This window comes from Onychomys torridus, chromosome 7, assembly GCF_903995425.1.
Source record: "Onychomys torridus chromosome 7, mOncTor1.1, whole genome shotgun sequence".
In the NCBI taxonomy this organism is placed as follows: Eukaryota; Metazoa; Chordata; class Mammalia; order Rodentia; family Cricetidae; genus Onychomys; species Onychomys torridus.
In genome coordinates, this window is record NC_050449.1 from 29,991,289 (window position 1) to 30,013,540 (window position 22,252).

At 40.8% G+C, this 22,252-nt stretch overlaps 1 protein-coding gene across 4 annotated transcripts in view; it reads left to right on the plus strand.

Moving 5' to 3' along the window:
- Positions 1–22,252, plus strand: part of Cdon (cell adhesion associated, oncogene regulated) — a 90,940-nt gene that overhangs the window by 7,527 nt on the left and 61,161 nt on the right. Inside the window, exon 1 of one of the 4 annotated variants that reach the window (XM_036193386.1) lies at positions 18,418–18,458. The exons of the other annotated variants lie outside the window; for them this stretch is intronic. The gene's annotated coding sequence lies outside the window, so the exon portion shown is untranslated. Of the gene's footprint in view, positions 1–18,417; positions 18,459–22,252 lie in introns of those variants that run through there. 4 annotated transcript variants of the gene reach the window in all.

Consider the following 22,252-nt stretch of genomic DNA (forward strand, 5'->3'; position numbering starts at 1 on the left):
GGTTACTTGGTAAGTATAGTGTTTCTGTCAGTCTAGTTAATATTTATTTGCTCCTACAAATTAGATGTAAAGAGTATCAAATATTCCTCTTGTCTTTCCATCATCCAAACTTTTCTAAACTTCAATTTCAAGAGAGAGAAAAAAAGGCTAACACGAGTGACTTAACAAAAAAACTATCTGGGATTGGTCTGGGATCCACTTTTAGCTATGTACATAACTCCTAGCTACAAAATGGCATTTTATATTAATAATTGGTGTTTAGAATAGTTGGCAGCACTGTGTCATCTTGAATCATCAAAGTAATATTTTTTCTCTCTTATAAAATAGGAAAGTATATTTAGTTTTTACCATGTTTAAATTTAATTTATTATTATCATTAGTGAGTGAGTGTGTGTGTGTGTGTGTGTGTGTGTGTGAGAGAGAGAGAGAGAGAGAGAGAGAGAGAGAGAGAGAGAGAGAGAGAGATGATGTGTGTTGCTGTGGATTCAGGGGTGGAACTTTGGTCATGAGGCTTCTGTTGCCAGCCCTTTGACCTGCTGAGCCATCTCCAGCCCAAGTTCCTACTGTTCCATATTTATGTGTGCACATAGCTGCCCAACCCCCTCTCTGGGAAGCAGGCCTAGCTCATTGTCTTTTCTCTATGGCTGTTGCCTTATCTCTCCAGCTTCCATTCCAAAATTCAAGATGGAGGGGGGGATAAAAAAGTGAGGGACTCTCCCAAAAATTAAACCCCGAAAGAAATAAACTCCGTGACCCTTTCCTAAACAGCTACTAGGTCGTTCCCATGTACCTGTCTTCCAAACCGTCATCATTTGCCTGAGTAATGCTGTTCCTCAAACCTAAGTCTGATCATGTGCCTGCTCCCCATGAAAATCCTCAAGTCTCCGGCATTTTTATAAGTTTTCCTTTGTTTTAATTATGAGTGAGTCTATGCATGTGAGTGCAAGTGGACAGAAGCAAACCTCAGATCTCCTGCAGCTGCAGTTACAGGTACTTGTGAGCTGCCTGACTAGTGCTGGGAGCCCAATAGGTCCTGTGAGCTCCCTTAACTGCTGATCCATCTCTCCAGCCCCTGAACATTTTGTTTGTTGTGTAGGGATTAAACCTAGGGCCCCAGATACAGTAAGCCAATGTTCTACCACTGAGCCAGAGTCCCCAGTGCCTGGATCTTTCTGGGGAGTGCACAAGTTGCATCCCCAGTGCTTATTGCTATGCCCAGATTTGCATTCTGTGAATACAGCATGTTTCAGTCTCTCGCTCTCCCCATGTTCCCCCACTCCCTTTTTTGAGCTAGGGTCTCTTGTGGCCTAGGGTGGCTTCAAACTCATAAACTTATGATTTTTCTGCCTCTACCTCCCAAGTGGTAGAATTCCAGGTATATGCTACTATGCCTGGTTTATGGGTTCTAAGGATGGAACTTAAGGCTGTATGTGTGCTAGGTAAGCACTCTTCCAGCTGAGCTACATTCCCAGCTTTGTGTTTTTCTCTTTCATGCTGGGAACATGACTCTCTTAACACTTAGGTCATAATTGTACCCACCTTTGTCAGACTTGTACTATTAAGGACAATGTAGGTTCCCCCCACCATCTGCCATTCTTACCCTACTGATTATCTAATACCAAAATGCCTTGAAAACCCTGATGTACATTTGAATGCTTGGGAGAATGTCAAAGTGTAAATTCTAGTTTGGTAGGATGGCTGGATGTCAAAATCTTTCCTTTCTAATAAGCTTCCACATGTTGTTTGTTATGGTTGGGATCTAAACTGTGCCCTCCACCCCAAATTCATGTGTTGAAGGTTTGATTGGATCACGAGGAAACTGACTTTATCAATGGATTAATTCATTAATGGGTTCCTACAGATTGGGCTTTGAGGAGGCAGGGCCTAGTTGGAGGAAAATGGGTTGCTGGGACATGCCTTTGAAGAATGGAATTCTTGGGATCTACTTCTCTCTCTTTCCCTGTGTCAGCAGCCTCCTGTGCCATGGGCATCCACTGTCACGACGTCCTGCCTCACCTCAGGCCTGTGGAGGCTGAGCTGGTCACCATGGTCTGAAGTCAGTGTGCCCAAGTGAATCTTTCTTCCTTGTCTTCTCAAGTGTTTTGTCTTAGTGGTGAGGAACACAATGTTGAGTGGTTAGGCAGGACACAAGGAGTAGCAGGATACTAGGCTCTTCCCTCTAGATCCTTGAGTGATCTCAACCCAGTTTTTCTTATAAGAATCAAGTAAAATCAGATTTTCAATGTCAAGTTCAGGGAAAGATCACATAGCTCCTAATCATGAAGATGGAAGAGAGTTTTAGAAAACAACAAAATATAGCTAAATGTTAAGAACTGTGGAATATCAACTCTTGGTACTCTGATGCATGTCAGGTATTTTGAATAGTTTAGCAATTTTATGTATTTAAAATCCATTTTTGTTCTGTGTAACATCATTAGTGCCTAGGGAGCTGAGGTCATGTTTTGCTTGTTTGTGTGTTAACTGCTTATTATTACAGGGGTTCCCTTGAGTGTGTAAATACCAGAAAATACATCCTGGCTTCTGTCTCTTTGCCAGGGAAATTTCTGACAGTTACTGGGCTTTCGTGGTATCAGAATAACTGTAATTAGTAGTCTCTGTTTTATAGTAATTCTGTATCTGTTCAGTGAGTAATTGTACACATTGCCTGGCTGGAGGTAAAATTGGCAAGGGAAATGAATATTTAATGGATAAAATACTACCTTGTCAGGCCATGAGATTACTCTAGTGACATCAGAACTTGGCAGCCCTTTTTAGTCCAGTAAAAAGAAAAAAAAGGCATCATATCTGGGAAGGAGACATTCCCCCTGCCCATTTCTTTTGGCTGCTTTTCCTGCTTTTGGCCTCGGGGAGTATGTATAACAAATAACAACATGGTGAGTCACTCACGTAAGAACAAGGGGGTGAACAGTTTTAGCTTGAACAGAAGTACTTATCACTCACCTGTGTGTCAGTAGTACTCAGTTCCTGTCATAGTGGAGACTTGGAGGGCCAGAGTGTAGCCACAAGAAACCCTCACTCATACAAGGGCTTCCTCCTCTTGGTTGAACATTCTGTAGCTGGGGGCTTGGGAATGTGAGACAATGATGAGATGGTGAAGGCTGAGTGTGGGACGGAAATGGTTTTCAGTGGTCGGCCTTTCACCTCTAGCTTCAGTCACCTCTAGCTTCAGTCAACCTTGGGACTAGGACATTCCAAAAAGAAAATGCTAAGTACTTAACAGCTTTAAAAATTGGGGTGGAACCACACTGAAGGCTTACTACTGTGCTGTGCCCATGACTTAACCTCATAGGTACATATCCTATGGCATGATTGCCATTTTATTATTTTTAGTATCAAAATATTTATTTGGGGTGTGTGTGTGTGTGTGTGTGTGTGTGTGTGTGTGTGTGTGTTTGTTCAGGTATGCATGAGCCTTGTCTGTGGCATGCATGGAGGCAGAGGGCAACTCAGGAGTTTATTGTCTTCTGCCTTGTGGGATCTAGGATTGAACTCTGGTCTTCAATCCTATGTACAAACTCCTCTACTGGATGAACTATTGGTGTTATTTTCCAGACGGGGTCTTGCTGTATACCAGGTTAGCCTCTGACTTGCAGCAGTTTGCCCATCTTCTCCCTAGTGGTGGGGCTCCTGGGGGCTCTAGGACTCCATTTTAAAGTAGTTGTTGAGTCTTCCTTTAAGCCTTGGGTGCCCATGCAGAAGGAAATGCACCTTGTTCTGTACTGAAAAGCATACATTTGTGCTGAGATGGCGCAGATAGGCTAAATTTCTTTCTAACTCTCTTCTATACGTGTCCATCACCTTAATGTTTTCAAACTATATTCTGATTGGATTTGCTCTAATTTCTAAATTGGTGTAGCTTTACTTACATTTATTGAAAAATAGGACTTTAAAAAGATAATGCAAGTCCCTTTTGAGGTTATAACAAAAACAGATCCTTTTTCTCCCCAGGCCTGATTCCAACCTCTAGTTACCATAGTTTAAATTATTTTGTAATTTAGTTGGATTTCTCCCTTAAAATAAATTTTATTAGTCTTGCTTTGAATGTCATTATCTTTAGGACTTTCATATAAATTTCATCATGTGTTTGAGCTAAGTTCTTTTTCCTTCCTCTCCTGGCTAGCTGAAGTCATTTCGAGTCATTCTAAGACTGGTTGTTACCCCTGGTCTCCTATGAAGCTGGCAAACACAGTTGTCATGATTTGTTATTCCTTTTGTGTTTGAAGATGTATTTTTAAAAGAACTATTGTCATAGTGGTTAGGTCTTAGAATAATTTCACATTTGTTGCTATGACAGCAGCCACAGTGGGGTTTTCAATAATACAATGCAGCTTGTGGAGGTTTGCTATCTGGCCTTTGTGGTATCAAATAAATTTTAGCTCAGGGATTTGACTATGTGCATATTACCAATGTTAACAGGAATCTTTTCGTTAACTCCCAAAGTGGGTTTCCTAAATGTGAACTTTGGGGAAGTCCAGACAAATGTGCTCTCCCTCACTCTTAGAAATGATCATAAATATTATTTCAAGGGCCCTCTTAGTGTGGTACTTCTTAGTTTGAGATTTTCTTCCCAATATATAGTAGATTACTAGAGAAAGGATAAGGAAGTGGCTAGCCCCATAAGCAAAGACTATAACATTTGTCTAGGTTCTTATTTTCTTAGTCAGCTGTGTATATGTGAACACACACACACACACACACACACACACACACAGAGAGAGAGAGAGAGAGAGAGAGAGAGAGAGAGAGAGAGAGAGAGAGAGAGAGTAGGGAGAGCAGGGAGAGCATATTTTACTAGTTGGAATTAGAGATGTTAGCAGGCATGGAATCAAACCAGGAGGTCCCACATATAAAAATTCTACAGTTCTTCAACAACCGAGAGTGAGAAACTCTTTTGAGCTGTTCATTTGTACAAATACGGTTCTTTTTTCTCTTCATGTTGAAATGTGAGTTTTCAGAGTGAGACTGGGGAGGGGGTGCTGTAACATTTAGTAGGCAAACAAGGTCCCCATTTGCTTGTAAAGGTTCTTTCTCATTCACTGAGAAATACTAGCGTCTTTTGTGTGCTAATTCACCTAGAGTGAATGCTGCCTGTGCGCTTGGGGACTCTAGCAATAAATAATGTGACAAAAGAGTGAAGTATTGCTTTTGCAGAGTGAGGCTCTTGTCTGTTGGGGTGCCCTGCAGACTTATGAGAATGGTACCTCCAGGAGATTGGGAAAGAGAAGTCCTGACCTAGTCTGGGCATTGCATGTACAGACAGACAAACAGACAGGCCGAGGAGGAGCTACAGACACCCTGTCCTCAGTCCCCTGCTGAGCAAGTACAAACTTTTGTTTTCTGGTTCCTTTTATTCCTTGTATAGAATACATTTCTCCTGCCCCTTGTTTCTGATGCTGATCATTTCTTAAATAACCTCAGCAGAGCCCTTTCTGCTTTGCACAGTATTTCACAGCTGTCCTTCTCTTTTTTCCTTCTCTACTTCTAAGAAATGCATGAGAGGATAACGTTTTTGTGAGCAAGGAGTCCTGAAGGCCATCTATGTGCCAGTGCATAGATCTGGTATCAGATGCAGAGGTTTTAATCTAGTCCCTGTTGAGTGCTGGAAAAGTGTTATTTGAAATTTCCAGCTCTCTTTTCAGACTTGATTTAGGTCGCAAGTGCAAATCTGTATGCGCTTAGTAATAGATAAAAATTGTTAAATTCTGTGCTTCTCTTTTGTCTTTGATAGTTCTAAACCACAATTTCTACACTCTAGAGTTGATTGACCTAATGGAAAACACCGAAATGAGTTTTGCTAAGCTAAAATTGACTCCCTGGTGTCTTGTATTTCATTTCCTTGCCTAGTTTCTGGCTCCTAGCTTTCTAATTTTTTCTTTGGAACAGAGAAAATACTTGGACGCTTAGATGTTCTTTTACACTGTTATCTTGGCTGAATGTGCAACTTGAAAGGCTTTTCCAGTTAGAGTAAAAGCAAAAGCAAAGAGGACATTTTAGAAGTAAAGTTCATTTTTTTTTTTTTTATTTATGTTTTTTATTATGGAACAAAGGCAAAGGCAATCTCTAAATTCCTATGCTCTGTCTCTGGGCCTACTGGTTAGTCCTTGTATCTGAAATGTGACTGGTGATATTGAGACCAAATTTTGCTTTTCATTTCTCAGTTATGTGAGGGGTTTCAAGCTTCATGGGTTTTAAGTAATTCAGTATTACTTTGGCAAGTTGTTAACCATTTCTGTTTTGTTTTCTAGCACGGTAATGCTGGCTAAGACAAAAGTCAGTGTTGAAGCATCTCACCGTGTCTAATTTGTGTTATTTTGGGGTAGACCATCAAAATACTCATTAACTGTTTACTGACATGATTTTGAATGGTTGGTGGGCAGATTGAGAAGAAGGGAAAAGCAGATATCCTTAGGGCTAGAACTTGCCCTTCTCCTCTATTGGAGAAGGCTGAGTTGTATCACAGCCAGTGTGACTCCCAGAGCGAGGTGTGAGGTTGTTTATTTTCACTCCGGAGATGTATATACTGCAGAAGGAAAACTCTGGCCTGGCTTAACCTAAGCAAGTCATTACTTATCTACGATCTGGCAGGCAATTTGATTAAGGCTGACAGAGCTCATATAATATCAGAACCAGACCCTCCTGATGATTGATGATGCTGGGCTGTGAGGATTTTATGGTTTTTTGTTTTATTATCTTTTTTAACTTGAAGAGAAAAAATACTGAACAAGAGCAGGTACTAATTTTGATTTGTATTTGCCAAGAATAAATTGTCAGATATAATTTTATCTATAGTAACTTGTATTAATATGGTTGCTGTTTCGTAGGTGGCACTTAAATGTTTTTAGAATCGTGTCTTAGTTGTTGTAGGCAGATTAGTGACTTTATACTGTTTCTGGTGCCTTGTGCATTGCAGGCTAGGTTTGTATTCTGCACTCTGTTTAGCTTCAGTCTTTTACTTGAGGTCCTGCTTCCTAGCATAACATCTTTAATGTGGATTGCTTTGCTATTATATATTCCTTAGTGTAATGGGATTGACCTAAAAAAGAAAAAAAAATCCCTTCATTTTCTAATAAAATTAAATCAATTTGGGAATGTTTGGCTTTAAGGCATTTTCAACTCTTTGCTTTCCAATTATAAGAAACCAACTTGACCTTTGTAATAGCATATCTGGGCCATGGAGTGTAGCTGCTGGATTCTGTGCTGGCCTCTGGGTTCCATGTCTCATTCCCATTGACACTCTGTGACTGGAATGTGCCAAATGTTCTTCCTGCCTTCCTCGGCCTAGAGATTTGGGTCCAGCTAAGGAAGACCCTCCCCCCATCCTCTATTCCCACCACACACAGGAATCCAGGCTTTCAGGGAAGCATAGTAATTTTTGTAGTGGTGTTGAACGTGTACTCTGGAGAAAACATTGTACCACAATTCTGCCAATGCACAGGCTTTAAGATGTCCCATTTGGGGCCTATAAAGGAGAGGATAAAGCTGGGCTGTATTGCATTTATAGAGTTTTCATAGGGTGGTGGTCTTGTGGCTTTGGAGTTGGGTAGCATTTATAAGATTATTTTAGTGTTTATAATCTCGGGGAATGCACATCTTGCATTTTTGAAAATATAATTCTTGCTTCATCTCCTAACACCATTCTTAACCCAAATTTGTGAAGATGTGGATGTGTGTGGTAGCCCTTCCCCCCTCCATCAATAACCTACAGTTACCACTGGGGATGTGCCATAAAAACTGACCAAGAACTACTGACCAAAACAGTTGAGTCTTTCTTTTCTAACTCTGATCTAAATACAGCGTTTTAACATCCTAATTTCATAACTACTAATGAAGATGAAGTTTGTTTATGTAAATAGATCATCAAATTGATACTGCCTGCACCTACAGGAAATAACTAAATCTTCTCTTGTAGATGTATGTCAAGGTGGCAATGTGGCAGATTGTTTAATTAATGTACTTGATTTCCCTTAGATATTTACCACATTCAAGACTGAAAAGCAGGTGTTGGCAAGAAACAGACAGATGCACTCGACGACTTTAGGATTTGTTGTGGTTGGAGTTTTACATGCTGAGTCCTCTTCCTCCTGGGGGCTAGTAGCATCAATGCTCCAGAGGCCCTTGACTTACCACATCTTGCTGCTTTGTGACTTGGACTACAGTTCATTATTATTGGAAACCTGGCCATTGCATGTGATAAAATCCTGCTAGTTAGCCTGTACTGATGATCTCTGTCATAAATTTCTATGTAAAGACAGTCATATCTGCACTGTGGCTACAAGGCCTTGTGGAGCAATCCTAATGTTGAGGTGTCCATGTGTCCGCTTCTGTTCCTTAGCCTCCTGGTGACTCTCTTGTAGACTAGTGATTCAGGTGCCTTATTGTTGAGTCTCTTCCTCAGTGCTTTTGATGACAGCTCCTCTTCAACCTGTTTTCACTCCGGCCTCTGGAGGTTCTTCAGAATCATACGCTTCCCTAATCAATCCTCTGGCACTGTCTTAAATTATATGTAATGAAAATGTTGGCTATGAATTTTTAGAGATTGATATAAAATAGACAAGGAAACACTGGCATAAAAATCAGTAAAGAGGAAAATATGGCTGGCTCCTCACTAGAAGACAGAGTTCAGTGGTCAGGCTGTAGAGCATGAAGTTCAAGGCTTTACAGTCCCATGATGTTGGACCCTTTTTTTAGTATTTCTTGTTGGCTTAGCAGAATGATTTAGCATTGGGAATCAGTAGTTTGTCGACTGTGTCATTTTCAGAGAACACTGCTGCAGTTCTTACGGTCTAGGTTTATTCATTTGTCAAGTGTGTGGAGACTTCCTTTGTGACAGCTGCTTCTCCATGTTGGACTCACAGTGGTGAGCAAAACAGATAGGAACTCTGCAGCACGGAGCTGACTAAGCGGTCAAACTGGGCCCACTAGAAAGTGGCTTTTAAAAGCTCTTTAGTTTTTAGAACAGGTTCATGTACAGGTTAGTGGAAGGGATAGGGACTTTTCACAGACTCTCATCCTCAACCTTATTTGTGACCTGAAAATAATCTAGTCTAGGTTCTTCATTTCCTTGTAGCATAGCAGGGCAGGTAAGTGAGGCCTGTACTTTCTCGTTGTGACGTCTGTTCAGCTACATTTTTTTTTTCCTGAGACAGGGTTTCTTGGGGTAGCCTTGGCTATCCTAGAACTTGCTCTGTGAGCCACATTGGCCTTGAACTCACAGAGATCTGCCTGCCTCTGCCTCCCAAGTGCTGGAATTAAAGGCATGCACCATCACCCAGCTGTCAGCTACAATTTTTACACATGAAAAATCAGATTAAAATGTAAGTCAAGGCCATTGTTGAGGAAAGAAAGTTTTAAAACCGCCAAATTTTAGAGCAGTGTGTAGGGAGATTAAGAGGGTAGTAGGGCCTTATTTGAGTTGAATGTAGGGTTGGGTGTGGTACATCCCTGCAGGTAAATGTCTGGCCCATTTGCTGACAAAGATAATCATGAAGGTACAGGAGGGGCTTCCAGTATGGCTGGTTCTTCGTGAGTGGCAGAGACCTGTTCTATCCAGGAAAGCAGTGGAGCTGACATGGGGACAAAAGTCTGAGAGTCTAGAGGGAACCTGGGCAACTGTTCCATAAATAGTGCTGTCTAGCGGTTCAAAGTATACTGACTTTAGACCGTGAAAACCTAAGTCTTTAGTTGCTTCTTAACATTCATCTTCAAACCAGCTTGGTTTTTAGTGATAATTTTATACTGGCCTGGAGTAAAATGAGAAACAAAGCAAATAGCCAAGACATAAAACGATTGCTTCTGAAGCTACATTCTTTGTGAAATCCTTCCCACTTGCTTTTTTGTCTTGTTTGGATGAAACAATCATAACAGGTAACAGTTCTTAGTTTAAAAAAACTAATACCACCCGGCAGATTTTGACACTCAATCATAGAACACAGGTGGTGTAACATTTCTTCCTGCCCCTCACTATCATCATCTCCTGCAGTGCTGAGGATTGAACCCATGACCATGTTCATGTTAGGCGACTGTCCCAAGATAGCCATAGTTTCAACATCCAGGCATCTCCTTTTTAAAATGTGATGATCAATATCCCAAAACCTGGGGTGCATTGATGTCATGTAAATTCAGAAGGTCATCAACACAGTTGATGTTAGGATATGGCTTCTTGGCTGGTTCATAGGCTAGGTGTTTGCCCACATAGGAGATGCATGTCAAGAATGTATGATGGCTCAGTGTCAAGTTTGATTGTGCCTGGCCCCAGGTTTAAGTTGCTTTTTATCCTTCTCCAGCAGGAACTGGGACAACTTGTCTAGTTTTAATGGCATGCTGGTTATTCTGTATCCTGAGGTTAGGAGGCAAGCTCCTAAAAAGCCCCTCTCTATAAAATAGTTGCTTTTTAGATGTTTTATTAGTACTGCTGCTGGTTATTTTAATTAGCAGTATGTTTTATTTGCACCCCCCGGCCATTTGAGAAAGATTGTAATTCAGATAAACAAAACAATATCTGATGTTCTGGAACACCCACACCTGCCATCTGGGCTTCACCCCTGAGCTACTTATGTTGACAATGCAGCCAGCAGAGAGAACAGAGGTGATGGTGGTGTGATGAGATGCTTCAAATGCAGATTCCTGGAGAGCTTGATTCCTGAGTGTTTTTCTTCCCTACTCTTATTTCTAAAAAGCTAATATCATTTGTTTTGATTTCTTTTATTAGCATGTATTGGTTGCATATGTTAATGTGGTTCTAGGTGTTATTACCACATACACATGTGGCATACATGGATTAAATCCAGTTTGCTTTCTCCCTGGTGAGTAGTTTTCAAATGGGTAATGTCTTTTATTCAGTAATTTCCTTCCTAAAGGTAAGTCCCACATCTCGAAAAGAACTTTGTTTTCACTATGTACATATTTCTGACAGTGTTTGCAGAATTCTGTGAATGCCTCATTGATGGTTTGACTGAATAGGCACCCGAACAAGGGAGCTCCTCCACTTAAGTTCTTGCAGTGAAACCGTGAACTTCATGTCTCTTACTTAAAAAAAAAAAAGAAAAAGCAGAAAAACTATTATTTGTTTTATGAGTAGATACATATACTCACTCCCTTGTTCGTGGAAGCACTGTGCTTCAGTTTCAGGGCTAATGTTTTGGTGGATTTGGCTTCTCCCCCTTTATAAGTGTCTGGCGTCTACCAAGGATGCGGCAAGACAGAATGCGGGAGGTGCATGCAGACTTCTGAGCTCTCTTCCTTTAAGTAGGTGCTGGTTACAGAATTCTAAGGCTGGGAAAATGTGCAGCTTTTTTTCTCCTTTACAGAGAGAACTTAGGCCACACTAAGTTAGGGCATGTTCCCTCTGAAAAGTTTTTTTTTTTTTTTTTTTTTTTTTGATAAAAAAATTTAATCATTTGTACCTGCATGTGATGATGTGTTCATATGGCTGTGTGGATGTGTACGCTGTGGCATGTGGGGTTGTTGGCTCCTTCCGCCTTTACTCAGGTTCCAGGAGTTGAACTCAGGTGGCCTGGCTGTGCAGCAACTGCCTTTACCCACTGGGGCATGTTACTGGTCCCTGCCTGAACATTTCTTTTGTTGTTTTGTTTAAGAAATTATTTTACATTTATGTATTTATCTATCTATTAGGAGAGAGGGAGAGAGAGAATGAGAATATGCATGTGCTTTATGTCCACCTCTAGGTCAGGGGACAGCCTTTGGGGGGTCAGTTCTCTCCTTCCACTATGTAGGATCTGGGACCTGGGGATTAAATTCAAGTTGTCAGGCTTGGTGGCAGGTGCCTTTCCCCTCTGAGCCATCTTGCCAACCCCTGCCTGAACATAATTAAGGAAAGGGGAATATATCAGCTTAGATTACCAACCAATAATTTTGTTTTAAAATAGTTACAAGTGAAATTCTGTCTCTTTGTTTTTTTTGTTTTTTTTTTTTTTTTTGAGACAGGGTTTCTCTGTGTAGTTTTGGAGCCTGTCCTGGATCTCACTCTGTAGACCAGCTGGCCTTGAACTCACAGAGATCCGCTTGCCTCTGCCTCCTCAGTGCTGGGATTAAAGGTGTGCGCTACTACCGCCTGGCTGATTTTTTTTTTTTTAAACACTAAAAAGGTTTGAAATTCCACTGATTATATGAGTGTTAATGTGAGAGATGCAGCATTTTAGGAAATAGGGTCTCTATTATCTTCTACTTTATTGCCCCATCCCTCTCCCATCCTTTATTTCTGAGGTCCTTTGACTACTTGATGGGGTTTAAATATACGCTCAGAGCTCACTTGCTGGGAACCTAGTTTCCAGTGAAGTAGTGTTGAGAGTGGGCTCTCTAATGGGTGGCTGAGCTCTCACTAGTGGTTAGGTGTGAAAGCCCTGCCCTCATGAATGGACTAGCGCCACCTGTAGGTATGAGCTGCCACTAGTTTGGGTTTTGGATGTTGCTGCAGATGACATCTGTTGCTCCCTGCTATCTTGCTTTCTGTCACAGAATGATGCAGCACAAAGACCCCACCAGATACCACACTGATCTCTTCAACTTCTAGCCTTCATCACTGTGAGATCCAAATAGATCCCTGTTCTTTATGGATTACCCAGTCTCAGGTATTTTGTTATAGCAGCGAAAACAGCCTTTTTTTTTTTTTTTTTTTTTTTTTGTAAAACATATTGAAAATTGTCTTTTTGTTAAAAATTTTTAAAATGTGTTGTGTTTTGTGTGTGTGTGTGTGTGTGTGTGTGTGTGTGTCTGCACACATGATGTATTCATGCTAGGGCACACATGTCATGGTGTGCATGTGGAGGTCAGAGGACGACTTTCTGGAGTCTCTTCTCTCCTTGGACCTTTATGTGGGTTCCAGGGACCCATCAAACTTAAGTTGCCATGTTTGTGTAGCCACCACCTTTCCCTGCGGAGCTACCTTTCTCACCCTGGCCTCTCTGTGGTTGTTAGTCTACAGATTGCAGCCCCATTCATGCCTGCGCTGAAAATAATGGGTTGCATCAAGAGATGTTGGAAGAGTTAAATTAGCAATCAAATCCATGGCTTTTTTGCCATTCTAAAAAAACCAATTAAACAAACAAACAAAAAAAAACTTTGTAAGTTAAAAAAAAAAAAAAAAAACTTCACTACAAAACAAAAAGCCTTCATGTTATACACGAAAGTCGAGCATGGCAAGAAGAGTCAGAACCTACAAGATGCTTTATGTGCATTGACATGTGAAAGTATATTCTACATGCCTGATCCAGTACAACTGTGGAATACCAGTAGTGGATGATAATTTCAGAATTATGTTTACTCTCATAAGTTCTAAGAAACTTAGAGTTTGTTTATCATTCACTGGTTATAGTATGTTAAAACTTTTTATATTCTTGATTGTGTTTGAAATATCCATTAATGAAAATATTGCATCATGATATTGAAGTTGAGACTTTATGGGGTTAAACACAGGTATAATAATGAGAATGATTTTTGTGCTTTGTTTATACATTGATGCTAAAAACAATAGAGAATTTTTAGAAAAGGTTTGCACCAAGTAACATCATTGGAATGTTTTCCTTCCATGTTGGCCCCTGTGTCTGTATGTGTCTGTGTGCAGCACATATGTCTTGCCTCTGTATCCAGGCTTACATGCTTTGGCTTCTCTGTTTATTGGCACCCAGTGTAATGTTACACTGGTTGGTTTAGGTTGAGCCTGACAGAGTTGTTCCAGCAAATTATGCCTCATTTTTCTTGTATACAGGCTGGTCCTATGTCATTGATGACTTCTCAGACTTTTCTGGTTGGACCAGAGCTTCGTGGTCTAAAGTGCTATATTTACAAAGACATTGTGAACTTAATTGACCTGTTTTCCTATTTTCTTGTTCATCAGTACATTGTAGCCTGATCATTACTTTGTTTTTAACTGCCTGTGATGATGTAAGTTTTTCTGAAGTGCAGGTTTTCATGGTATGGACCACTGTGGGCTTTTATTTATGTTTAGACTTATCAGTCACGTTGGGCCCATTATGTACTGACGAGGTGGTAATCTGTGATTGACTTGTATGTCAACTTTTGAATGAGCCTCGAGAGCCCTATTATCAGTGCACAGCTGCTCATCCATGGTAGAATGGCAGGTTTGATGAAGCAGTGTCTGACCTAATTCTCATCACTAAATGGAACAAAGAAATCTAGGGTGCTTCAATTCTCTTGCATAGTCAAGTTTAAAGGTGAATAGATAACTTGAAACTAAGGTCAGTATGTTCTAGATTTTAGAAGATGTATAACTCAACAAGTAGAGAGGTGTAAAAGTCACCATGGCAGATCCATCATCCATGGGCACTGATCCAAGTTTGTATGCGGCAAAGGTACTTTTCTTGGAATTCTGATTCTCCTCCTCATTTTTTCTTTTGTCAGTGCTTATATATACTTCAGGGAAAATAGTTTCTCCCTAAGCCCCTCCCCCCAGTTATTAAAATGAAATCTAAACCCAGTGAGGGTCGTGTTTTGTAACTGCCCAGGGAAATTCTTGGCTCAGTGCATCATTTGGTCTAAGTGAAGCTCTGGGCTTTTAAACAGCAATATTAATAATATTACCTAGCCATTTCTTTTTCAACCCCTTCCATGTGCCTCCTGCTCATCCCCTACCAAGGAAGGCTAGCCAAGTGTCTGATGGCATCATTACCACAGCAGTTCGATCTAGTTTAGCTAGTTCTTAGCAAACTTAAAAAAGAAAAAAGAAAAAAAAAAAAAACAAAACACCCTGCTCTTTGAGCATTTATTTTGCGGTTACCATAATTTTGTTATTTTTTCCCATGAAGCCAATGCCAACAATAAACTCAAATCCATTGAGTGGTGCATGTGTGGCAAGTGTTGACTCTGTAGTACTGCATGGTAATTCCTTAAAATTTGCTATATTTTATCTTTTCAGCGATCTTTCCCAAGTTGCTTTTTTAGTATTTCACCATTTGTATGCAGCTATGCTCTTAAATATTTATAACCATCCTGTACAATTCTTGGTGGTTGCTGGAATTATCTGGTCTCCACGATTCTTATGTTCCTTTGCTGAAGAACAGGAAGAAGTCATCAGTTAGAAAGAGTGGGAAGGGACTCTTGATGATGTGTCTTTTTAAAAAACACACAAATATTGTGAATAGAGCCTAACCCTGCGCTCAGAGCTTCTTTTGGTGTCTAATTAGGACCACACTGATGCCTGCTGCAGCTGGCAGCTCCTGGCTGTCGCCTTTTTTTTTTTTTTTTTTTTAATTGTGACCCTTGATCCCTGTGACCTTTCCTGGGGTTAGTCCTAGGCCCTTTCTATTGTGTCAGTGCTGGAGTGGCTCATGTGGAGTTGATTATTTCTTTGCTCACTTGGCCTTTTTGGGGCCACAACTCCCACGTCACTTCCATTTTCTCCTTCCACTCTTGCTGGTCCTCCGTGAAAGGAAACACTTTTGCAGGCAGCAGGGCCATTTATATGTTTAACTGGCCCTGCTGAAACTCGGGGGAGGTAGAGAGAAGGTTGACAAACCTGTGAGTGCCAGCCTTTAAGAAGAAGGTTGACCTGAAGGATGGCAAGGTCATTAATAAGTGTGCGAGAATGGCACTGTATTTCATACTGGGGTGGGGCGGGGGGGGGGGGGGGGCTTCCTCAGTGAGAGGAGCAGAACTTGGGAGTCCAATAGCTTGCAGCTCTCCTGTGAGATTGACAGATTCCTTCTCTAAGCTCCAGGCTATGCAGCAGAGAATGAATACATCATTGTCAGTTGCACATGACTGTTTTAAGGGATGCTTTAGTTTGTAAGTGCACACCCCATCTCCCAAGCCACAACAGCAGACTGTTAGATAATGTATTTGTTGTGGCTAATAATGATGGTATATTTTTTGCTCCTTCTTGCCTCACCCTCCTTCAGTCCCTCTTGTAAAACTACTGAAAGATGAAGGCCAGCTGTTTTCTCATTTTGTGAGACCTCATGTACCCCGCAAGGAGACTCACCCATCAAAGACTTTAGTAATTATGAAGGAGTGACAGTTTAGGAATGTGGGACATGTTTGACTGCCTAGCTCATAGCACCTTTTTAAAGTACATTAGAGGTTGGGGCCGGGAATTGAGATTGATTTAGTGACATTTCAGGACTGATTTTTTTTTTTTTTTTTTTAATCAAGCCTGTTCAGTCTCATCCTTGGGTAATCGGTTCTGCCTCCCCTTCTTAAGTACTTCCAACAGTAGCTTTGTTGGGACTCTTAGTTTTGAATGGGGATTTCCTGCTTCCTCAATGGAATGCCCTTTCAGGATTCAGCCTGAGGGACCCTCCTCTGTTGGGCCAGCAGTTTGCTGTTGGCCTCCACAAATCCCTGTTCTGCTGGGCCATCAGCTCTCTTAGATTCCTTCTTACATCCAACTCAGCATCTCCACAGGTACACTCCATTCCCTGCAGCACCTTCCAGACAGTAAGCACAAAGGCCTGCTGTTTCTCATGGATTTCCTGTCTGAGAAAATGCAGACCATCTCCACAGTCGCTTGTCTTAGTCAGAACTATAGACAGTCACTTCAGGTCCTTCTTTACTGTCAGAGCAGCCAGGAAACAGGAAGTGGGTAGATGAATGGGTTCCGGTGATGTCTGAGAAGACAGTCTTTCCCAGACCTGACCTCTTGGGGACTGCATCCTATCAGTTCTACCTTTTACATCATTTAAATATGTCCAGGTCTTAGGGGTTTTCAAATCTCTAAAATTTCTGACAGTTTCTCTAGTGCAGGTTCCTTTCTCTTTCACACCAGCCTCCCCTAACCCTTCTTCAGCCACTCTCCACATCACAGTGGGAATGGCTTTTCAGAGGTGCAGGTCTGAGCATGCCTGTCCTGTAAAAACACACCTTCTCTGTCGAATACCTTAATGTGATTTTTATAGAATATAAAAATGAGATATATATGTGTATATATATAATTTTTTGTTTTTTGTTTTTTCTCTAGTTTATGCATACCTAGGTAACTTTCCCTGTCTGGATATAGTGCCCTACCCCCATGCTCCAGCCCATGTCCTTCCTTACTCTGTATCTAGACTCTGTACACACACTGTCCGTACTTTCTAGAACCCGCCCTTCCATTCCTTCCCCCCACCTCACCGTTCTCTCCCCTGCCTTCCCTAACTTATTAATCCGATTTCATTTAACGGACCTTTTGCTTGTCACGCATCCAGCTTTTATCCTGGTGGTGTGTTCCTGCTCTTTTTTTCAGCTGAGCTGCAGTTTACTTCAGCTCAGGGCTATTCCTTCCTGGTCTTTGTACTTGTCACAGCGTCTCGAGAACCCAAGACGTCCTGTGTATGGACTGATCAGTTCAAAGAATGCGGCTACAAGAGAAGGCTTCATCAGAAACGATGTAGCTCTTCACTAAGTTGTTTAAGTATTTTAAATGAAGGAAGACTGGACTGGAGACTCAGAGTTGTACATGTTAATAGTCAGGTACTTCAATGTGCTCTCTTGGTTTCCTTTTGTTTTTTAATGGCTTCCGTGTGACTTCCCTGATTGTAACTGTACTGGATTAATCTTACAGCACTTAACCAAGTTTTTTCTCTAAGCATATCCTAGATTTTAGTTACTGCAGAAAAATATTTTTTTCTTGACAGTTCCTAAATGGCACATTTTGAAATTGATTGAAAATAGGAATCAATTCTCTCTTTTTTTAAGTTGACATTTCCTGAAGAATAAGATTCTCTTTAAAATGCAAACTAATTTTAAAAATTTACTATTTTGAAGAACTATTACTGATCCCAAAGCCAAGTTTTCGTTCACAATTAGGGGAACAGCGGAAGGGAGGGCTAGAAAGAGATCCTTGTTCAGCCTTGGGGGAGATGGGGGTTCTGGGGAGGGGGGTAATTGAGAAAGAGAGCCTTGATCAGCCTTAGGAAAGTAAAATTGATGCTTCAAAAACAAAGTAATCAAATCTAAAAACTCAGGCAGGGCTTTCCCTGAAGGACCATTCTGGCAGCGTGTTGAAGAGGGTTATACAAGCAGTGAGCTCACAACCTGAACAATGAGTGAAGCAAGCAAGCATTAGGGAAGTGTTTCCTTTCCGAGCTAAGACGAGACATACCTTCAGCGCCCGCTGCCAGCAGAACCTGTGCAGGGAAGGGGACGGCTTCAATCCTGGTTACCAGGGAAACAGCAGCTCTTCTTTGAACCTCAAGATTCAAGGAACAGAACTTTGCCAGATGGCATTACAGCTTTCTTCAGTGTGGAGGAAAGAGTCGACCTGATTTGTAGACAAATGGGCCTGTGCCGTGTAGCTGCCATCCTTTCTTTTTGGTACTCAGCTGTCTGTGGGAGCCTCTGCTCTACCAGAGCCTTCCCTGGGAGCACGGTGACTATGAAGCATCTTGTCGGGACTGCAGTGGATGGGTGTGATTACATTGGCATGAACTTCATCTGAACATATAAAAGAGACAGAAGGACTTTCTCATGAGTTCCTTCTGAGACCAGTGAGTTAGAGAAACCTTAGCAGGTGTGTGTGTGTGTGTGTGTGTGTGTGTGTGTGTGTGTGTGTTGCCTAATTAATTGAACCTAGTTTATTTCACTACCTCCATAAGTTAGGAAAAGAGGTAGGTGTGTGTATGTGTGTGTATTTCTATTGTATATGTATATGTTTATGGGGTGGATGGACCAAAAAAAAGTACTATGGGAGGGAAATATATATATATATATATATATATATATATATATATATATATATATAAATTTTATTTGTATTTTATGGTCATTGGTGTTTTGCCTGCATGTATGTCTGTGTGAGGGTGTCAGAAACCCTGGAACTTGAGTTACAGACAGGTGTGAGCTACCATGTGGATGCTGGGAATTGAACCTGGCTCCTCTGGAAGAGCAGCCAGTGCTCTTAACCATTGAACCATCCCTCCAGCCAGAGAGTATATTTTTGGACAGCAATTTAAAGTTCTGAATGCCAGCAGACTTTCGCATATGAATATATTTTTAGAGAAATACACATTATAAATTAAAACCATACGTGTATATATATATATATAATATATGTTTATATTAAAAAGTAACTTAACTATCCAAAAGGATGATTTAATTAGATTATATCCGTATATTATACACATATATTTATGTATATCCACTCAATAGAGTATGTGGGGGTTTGAATGAAAATGGCCCCTAAAGGCTCATCGAGTGACATTATTTGGAAGGATTGGGGTCTATGACCTTGTTGGAGGAAGTGTGTCATTGGAGGTGGGCTTTGAGGTTTCAGAAGCTCAAGGTAGTCCCAATGTCTCTTTCTCTCTTCTTGCTGCCTGCCAATCCAGTTGTAGAACTCTTGGCTCCTTCTCCAGCACCATGTCTGCCTGCACATTTGCCATGTTTCACACCATAATGATAATGGACTAAATTTCTGAACTTGTCAGTCAGCTCCAAATTAAATGTTTTCCTTTATCACAGTTGCTGTGGTCATGATGTCTCTTCATAGCAATAGAAACCCTAGCTAAGACAGAGTATCTGCTAGTGTTACATGTGATGGTCATGAAAGGTTTTAATAAGAAGAAAGATTACTAGATAAGACAGTATTAAGGATTTAAAATTATAACCCATTCCTATCGTAGTTATGTGTATATACACACATGTGTGGAAGATTGGGAAGGCATGTATCAGAATGATGATGAGTTATCACTGGGTGGTGGGACGTTCATCTTTATTTTTCCTTATGTGTTTTTTGCACATCCGACATATTCTGTGCTGAATGGTTGTGTTTTTTTAAAGATGAATATTTATAGATGCTTTCTCTTAACCATTTTTTTTTTTAACAGATCTAACATATTCATTGTCAATTATGTGAGGAAAAGACACGGAACATTTTGTTTAACACAGCATTATGTTAACACTGAGTATTTTTGAAAAGTGTTAAATGAGATAAATGATAAAGTTAAAAAAAAAGTGTGATTTTAATCAGAATTCTGTTCCATCTGATGTGAGTAGAGTCTGAATTCTGGTTTTAAGTTTTACAGGGAAATTCCCGAATGCTGTGTTTGCTGCACTAGCGGTCAAAGAACCTCAGGCGAGTGATGTGTCCACCAGGTGTGTGGTGTAGGGGTGCTGCTGCTTCTCTGGACCTTCGTTCTGTAGGTCACTGTTCCCACATCAGCAGAGAGGGCGAGAGGAGCATAGGATGATGCCTTTGTTGAAGCAGGGAGGGCTGCTTTCTACCCAAGGTAGAGGTAAATGTCTGCAGTGAGAGAGGTGGCATGCATGGTAAGGCCACCTGTGTGTAATGTGGCAGGAGCCTTGTTCCATCGGGATAAACTTGGTCAAGCAAAGTTGTTCATTACTCAGGGGAATGCAGGGAAAATTGTATGTGTCTGTTTGTGGGCTGGGGGAGAGATGGAGGAGGAGAGAAATAACTGAAATAGCAGTAACACTAATATTAAGGGCATTATATTTTTGACAAAGGAGATACGTTTGAAATTGACATGGCATCGAGCGATTTATTTCCAGTGTTGCTCATGGGTCTCCTTTGTACTCTTCTGGCCTTCTGTGCTGTGAGGGATGTGTAGTGATGAGGTTGTGAGAGTCCATTGCTGCTGAGTACAAGTCACAGGACCCATAGACAACATTACTAATACAGTCCTCTGACACGGAGCTATCTGTGCACAGAAGTCAAGCCCATAGATACTTAGTAAGGGCCTCTTATGGACATAGGTTCTTTCTAACTTCCAAGGTCAACCGAGATCATGGCTGTAATCCCAGAGCCAAGGAGTTAGAGACAGCAAGATCATTGCAAGTTTGAGGTTAGCCTGGGTTACATAGTTAGAGGCTAGCTATGAGTACTCAGTGAAACTCTGTCTAAAAGTGTCAAAGAACAGCCCAGGAGGCTTTATCAAGGAGGCCTCTGTGTGGTCCATACTGAGGTAAAAATAATGAGCTGTGAAACTTCAAAGAGCAGCTGTAAATTAGGTCACAAGTGAGGGTTAAAGTTCACTGTAAAATCCATGTTGCTGCCTTTTAGTAAATAAATAGTTGGAGAGAGATTTGGCAAGAGGAAGAAACAATCCTCCATGTCCACATTTTCTCAGAAAGTGTCTCCTGTTACCAAGTCATATGAATGTTTACTTTGCCTTTACACCGCTGCTGTGTCTGTCCTTAGCCTTAAACTAGGAGAATTCAAATAAATCCAAAGGGTTTTCACACAACTGACCTCTCCTGCCAACGAGTATGTTAGTACATCTGCTCCCACTTCTGAAAGGGGTCACCAAGAAAAAAAAATGGAAAGGTTGACCTGATGTCAGTGATCTAGATAAGCTTAAGTTTGTAAGCTTTCAGACTCTGGAGTAGACCAGAGATGAGCACATCCTGAGACACTTTTATATTTTTTATTATTATTATTATTATTATTATTATTATTATTATTATTATTATTATATTTTTTGTTTTATATTACTGCCCAGTTACATTCCTAACATATTGTTAAGATAGCCCATCATTCTGTTTTGTTGTGTTCCATAGTCATGGAGTCTGTTTCCAGCCCTGGCCAAGCAGAAATGCAGGGCAGGATCTGCAGAGGTTACTGATAACCTTGTCCAGAATAAGACCTAGCATGGCGGGGGTGTTGTTGTATTTGGTGGTTAATACACTTTTGCTGATTTTTATTTTTTTATTTTTTTGGTTTTTCGAGACAGGGTTTCTCCATGTAGTTTCGGTGCCTGTCCTGGATCTTGCTCTGTAGACCAAACTGGCCTTGAACTCACAGAGGTCCGCCTGGTTCTGCCTCCTGAGTGCTGGGATTAAAGTCGTGCACCACCACCGTCTGGCTCTGATTTTTAAAATTAGATGCACGAGTGAATACATGAAGGAACAAATGGTGTAGCTAGAATATATTAAGTTCAGATGTCAGTTTTTATTAGCTATGATTGCACATATGGGAATTTCATTATATTAAAGTAGTCCTTTCATTTTAAGGGACATTGTAGAATGCTTCTGGAAAATAGAGTTTTGCAGCATTGAGTATGCTTGCTCTTAAGGAGAATACACCATGTTCCATGGAAAAGTGAGAGCAAAGCAGAAGGATGTCTAGGCCTTAGGGAGGACGTAGCCAAATCTGGAGGATGCACAGACATTCTTAAATTTACTCATTTTATTTATCTTGCTCATTGTCCACCTCTCCCATTAAATGTAAGGTTTAAACTTGGGTCTGTGTTATTTACTTTTATTTTTGTAATGGAAACTGCCCCATGTCTAGCCTTTAGAATGGTATCTGCTATATAATAAA